This window comes from Jaculus jaculus, chromosome 1, assembly GCF_020740685.1.
Source record: "Jaculus jaculus isolate mJacJac1 chromosome 1, mJacJac1.mat.Y.cur, whole genome shotgun sequence".
Classification (NCBI taxonomy): domain Eukaryota; kingdom Metazoa; phylum Chordata; class Mammalia; order Rodentia; family Dipodidae; genus Jaculus; species Jaculus jaculus.
This window is the reverse complement of record NC_059102.1, coordinates 45,951,971-45,957,567: the sequence shown is the minus strand read 5'-3', so window position 1 is coordinate 45,957,567 and position 5,597 is coordinate 45,951,971. Positions and strand designations below refer to the sequence as shown.

The 5,597-nt window shown below is 40.1% G+C and overlaps 1 non-coding gene across 1 annotated transcript; it reads left to right on the top strand.

Moving 5' to 3' along the window:
- The first annotated feature begins 5,243 nt into the window (after positions 1-5,243).
- Positions 5,244-5,380, top strand: LOC123457845. Its single transcript, XR_006635206.1, has one exon. It is a non-coding gene; the product is annotated as a small nucleolar RNA SNORA2/SNORA34 family (small nucleolar RNA).
- The last annotated feature ends 217 nt before the right edge of the window (positions 5,381-5,597 follow it).

Genomic DNA, 5,597 nt, shown 5'->3' with positions numbered 1-5,597 from the left:
TTATGGGTGAATATGCTGGGCACCTGGGGAAAGGAGGAGGTCCTAGGAAGTGGCTAATTCCTTGAATTCATGTGGTATGGGTCCCTGGGTCTAATGGCAGAATTTTGGGTACCTGGGGAAGGAAGGAGGCACTAGGCAGAGGCTAAGTCCTTGAATTTATGTGGAATGGGTCCCTGAATCCAATGGCACAATGTTCATGCAGGGATGTGAAGAGTGAGGTCTCTAGGGAGAAGCTGAGTCACCAAACACAATGGTCTCAACTCTGATTGCAGAAACTTTGGCTGCCAAGATTGGGAAAGAGTGAGGGTGCTATGTGAAGCTGTGTGCCTGGATTCTCTAATTGCAGATTACTGGTATCCCCTAGGGCAGAATGGGAAAACTTTATAGAGTTTGAGAGGTGTACACATGTCTGACCAGCAATTTCACTCTCATATTCAGAGTCATGTGTGTCAGCAAGTATGATCCACCTAGTTGCAACTGAATATATCATAATGGTTATTATTTTGAGTCAATATTCTTGTTTAACATATCCTTGTTACACAATTGTGTTTTTTTTTTTTTTTCAAGGTAGGGGCTCACTCTGGTTCAGGCTGACCTGGAATTAACTCTGTCATCTCAGGGTGGCCTTGAACTCATGGCAATCCTCCTACCTCTGCCTCCCGAGTGCTGGGATTAAAGGCGTGTGCCACCACGCCTGGCCACAATTGTGTTTTAAAATAACTTCTAATCATTCTTTGTCTGCTTGTTTGAACTGGGTAAAACAAAACTTATCTGGATTTTAAGACTTGTACTAAATCTGCTTATATGACTAATTTTTTCCTCTGACTTCTAAACTATTATTATAGCCTCAGTGCATCTAAGTTGTATACGATTATGGATTATGTATAAATAATGAATTAGTCTAGATATTTAATAATAAAACAACTCCATACCAGAGTTAGATATGGAAATGAATATTTTACCTACTAAACAAAAGGTAATTGGAAAACAAATACACTGTCACAAAAATAATGGCTCATGTTACATGTAATCACTTGGAAGCAGCTACAAGATTTTTCTTGCATATTAGTAAATTAAATACTTCAGTAAATTTGCCAAACTGGCAAAATTTTCAACCTTGTGTGCTTGCTTTAACACTTTAGAAGCCTTGATAACAGTATATTTTCTTTCTTTAGAGTGAACAGAAGAATTAATTTTACAGACATAAAGGTCACAAGAGCTTTCCTGAGAAAATGAGTTTGTTATAAATGCCAGTAGTAGCTTAATCAAATAGTTTATTACATTTCTTTTCCCTGAAAAATGGGTATCCTAGGAGTTCATATTTGCTGGTGTATGCTTACCTTCTCTAATATACTCCCATTTTTAGCAATTTTCTTTTCATTTTTTTTTAATAGTTCAAGCCATCAACAAAAGAGGGAAGCATTCAGATATCTAGAATCCTGTTGTATCTATCTTCACGTTGTTTTGAAAAAACACCCAATGAAAAGCAGCTGACTGGAGGAAAGGACTTTTTGGCATACCGTCTTGAAGGGAAGCTTCACAATGGCAGGGGAAAGATGGTACAACAGGGACTGGAGATCACCTCCTTACAATAGCAGGTGGAAAACAGCAATACCAGACTGAGCTGAACTCTGACAAGGTAGAGCTGGCAAAAGCCTCCCAAAGCCCATCCCCTGCCCAAATTGCCACCACCTGGGAACCAAACATACAAAACATATGAATTTATGGGGAATGTCTAACTCAAACCACCACAGGTCCTATATCAGGTGACTTTCCTATGTATCTTCTATACCACTTATGTCACATGTTCATGTTTTATTGGCAAAGAGTCTGAGATAGTTATAAATAGGATTGTTATTATTGGTTTTTCCAGCCATACGATAAACTAATTTCTAGCAGCTAGGCAACTGCTCCTCCCAAATTAAACTGGGGTGCTATTAACGAAGAGGTTAGAGGGTTGGATAGATGGCTCAGTCATTAAGGCATTTGCCTGAAGAGCCTAACAGCCCATGTTTGTTTTCCCAGTACCCACATGAACCCAGATGCACAAAGTGATGCATGCATCTGGAGTTTGTTTGCAGTGGCTGGAGGCTCTGGTGTGCCCATTCTCTCTGTCTCTCTTATATCTCTCTCTGTTTGCAAATAAATAAATAAATATTTTAAAAATAGGTTAGCTATTGGTTCAACTTTAGAGGTTTATATATACTTTTGTAGGCAATATGTTCTGGTTTTGGTTTGGTGAGGAAAAAGACAAAAGTTACTTCTGGAAATGGTATTAATATGGAAACAAGGATCATGGGACTAATGTTGGTTAGAAGTGTGTGGGTTTCTCTTTTAGAGACTTTGAAAAACATGACTATGTCATTAGGCAAAAGTCAAGTGTCTTTCAAGTCAATTGTGACTTTGTTGATAGATTTAGAGAAAGAACAGTAAGATAATGAAAATAATAGAGGCCAATAAATTGCTGATGAGAATCAAAGAACTCATTTATAACCTCATTTCTATAAATTGCACAGGCTTTTAAGCCCCAGACAAGGAATTGCATTAAAAAGACAAGGAAAACTAGTGCCTCTTCTTTAAAGTGGTTTCTGTTTTATTTTACTATGAAATATTTCATTGGCCTAATAATTGTATTGTTCTTTGGAAATATAAAATTAATAAACCAGAATGCTAATATTTCATTTTTGAAATAGCAAAGGAATCAAAAACTAATAAAATCTGATGGAAATTACCATGTTTACTTGGATAATTTTCCTACATTAAGAACCTGTGGTTAAAATCAGAGAATAAGCTGTGAAGTTATCTCCCTGTCAAAAAGTAGGCTTTAGTGCCTTTGGCACGTGTTGCTGAATTCCCAGAGATGTCCCCTGACAAACTGTTTCGCATAGAGGCAAAAAACGGGCTAATTTAGAGAAAATATTTAGAAACCCTGCTAAGAGTAGATGATGAGGGACTTTGCCATCCTTTCCCCCTGCCATCTTGGAGCTTCTCCTTGAGCCTGTAAGCCAAAATAAACATCTTTTTTTCCCACAAGCTTCTCTTAGTTGGATGATTTCTACCAGCAACGCAAACCGGACTGCAACACACAGTATTGGTATATCTAAAACAATTTTGGGTCTCCACTGCAAATCGTGGTCCATCTTTAGGTCCACACACTGGCCTTTTTGGCCTTCAATACAAGAATATCATCCTGTTTCCCACAGTGCATCTCAGTAGCACTTCCTATTTTACTTCTGAAAATGGCCTCACTGGCCACACAGGGAAGTTGCTTTGTTTTGTATTCCATGTTTCAGCAGTGGTTTCAGAAATCTTTTGTACTTTATGACCCACTTTCATGCTTCTAAAACCAATATGAGATAGAGCACTAAAATAGCCAACCCAGGGAGTAAATAAATCCTGACCTTGAAGAGCGGTTTCTTCCTTTAGTCATCTCTTTTCAAAAGAGTTTGCATTTATCCCATTCAGTCTTTCCTTGGTGGAATCCAACTCAGGTATCTTTTCCATTGTTTCAAGGTAAAGTAGTTGGGTCATCCTTAAAGGTGGTAGTTTGCTTGATGATAGCAGCTTCAGTAACCTAAAACCTGTGTCTGTGCCAGTAATGTTAAACTTACTTAATGATTTCCTGTGATAAATCATACATCTTTCAGTTTTATATCTTCCTCCAAGCACACCTGTCTTCAAATTCAAAGTGTGGAGGTCAAACCTTCAAATTCAATCTTGATCAAGTTTTCTGGGAATGGGCAGAAGAATGTAGCCAGTTTTTATGTCAGTAGCCCAGTTCCAATAAAGTTGTCTGTCATCTTTCCTTCCCCTTTGAAAGTTCATAAGCCAACACAATTCTCTCTGCACTTAGCATTTTCAAACTCTCTTCAGAACAGCCCATAACAATTGCTTACCATACGGCTAGATTTCTGCTATTGCAAATACCAAGTCCTTTACTATTCTTCCTCCCAGTCAAAGGTTCAAAAGACCCAAATCCACATGATCGGATTCATCATGCAGCAACACCCCAACTCTCTGGTACCAAATTCTGTAGTAGTCAGTTCCACAATGCTGTGATCAGATACTTTCCTGGTCCTCTAACACCCTGTTACAGTTGGCAACTCTGGTGGGATTATCTTGAGAAGGAAAATTATGATTATTATATTATGGGAGAAAATGGGAAGCACATTTTCTGACTGTGAGCATGATTTTAGATATTTCTATTGCTTCTCTCCACTAGCAGGAAAATTGGTTTGCCCTCTCTTCTTGCTGGAGGTTAAGATCCATTGTCTTAATGGCGCATGGTGTTGTTGGTGGTGAGGCAAGCTGACAGGCCTCCCTTCAGACTGAAATCCTTTATCACCTACCCACCTCCACACGTTGAGTTTTCTGGCTCCCTGGCCTGCTCCACCCCGCTGGGATTGTAAACCTTAGTGAAATGGATGTACCACCTGAGGCCAAACTGGGATGGCACTAGGCACAGGCTGTTCTGTAAAGATGACAAATTTGAAGGGAGATGAGCTTCATTGGCCTTCTCTGACCCCCCCAGCCATGCATAACAAGGCTGAACCCTCTGGAGTTTGGCATCTTGTTCTGCCGAGCCTAGGGGTGGGGCCTCATAGTCACATGGAGGCTTGGGAACAGAAGATCACTGGTCTGAATGTCTTCTAAGTTTGTTTTCTCCTTTTTTTCCATTACAAGCCACTCTGTCACAAGACACTAGTTGCTAATGGGGGTGGGGGAGATGCAGCTCTGACCTCTGCTGTGTGCCCTTCCTGTGGCACCAGCCTCTGCCCAGTTCAACTGAAGACTTGAGACCTAACCTCTGGAATGCAGTGAGCCACCAGCCGGACTGAAACTGGCCCACCCAGGCATGGAGCCTAAGTGACTGGCTGGAAAGGCTTCTTGAGCAGGTCTGGGTCCTGGCCACATGCTTCCTCCTCCCCACGGTGCTGAGACTGTGTCAACTGCGTACAGGAGGGGGACCATGCTGTCTCTCAGGAAATGCAGAGACACAATGGGAAAGACGTGCCTGATGGTGATTGCTAAGTGCTGTGATTTTCTGCCAAAGTGCTCTATAACAAATACATCTTTCCATAAATTGTAAATCATTTATTCATATAGGCATCATAAAAAGTAAAATGAGCTAGGCCTGATGTCACAGGCTTATTATCCTAGCTACCTGGGAAGCTGAGACATGAGAATCACCAAATCAAGGCTCCACTGTGATAGCCTGACCCCCACATTTAAAAACCACATTATTGGCCCTGAATCAAGGCTGGCAGTTTGCTGAAGCTGCTGGTTTCAAACAGGCGCCTAAAGATATGTCTTTCTATGGGCTGTTGGCCATTCCATAAAGTTGGAAATGTAGTGGTCAATTCATTAGAAAGAAACATCTGGGGGAAGAAAAACAAAACAAAACAAAAACCAGGTGACTTTAAAATTGCTTGGCTAAAAACAAGAACATAATTTTAATTTGAACTGTACCTGATATTTTCTCTTTTGTTTAGTCTTGAAACAAATTAGATGTTGTTTATTGACACTTTTTTGTTTCTTTTTTATTCTAAATTTATTCCAAATACAGTGTGGCTCTCATAATCCAAACAGTACAACAG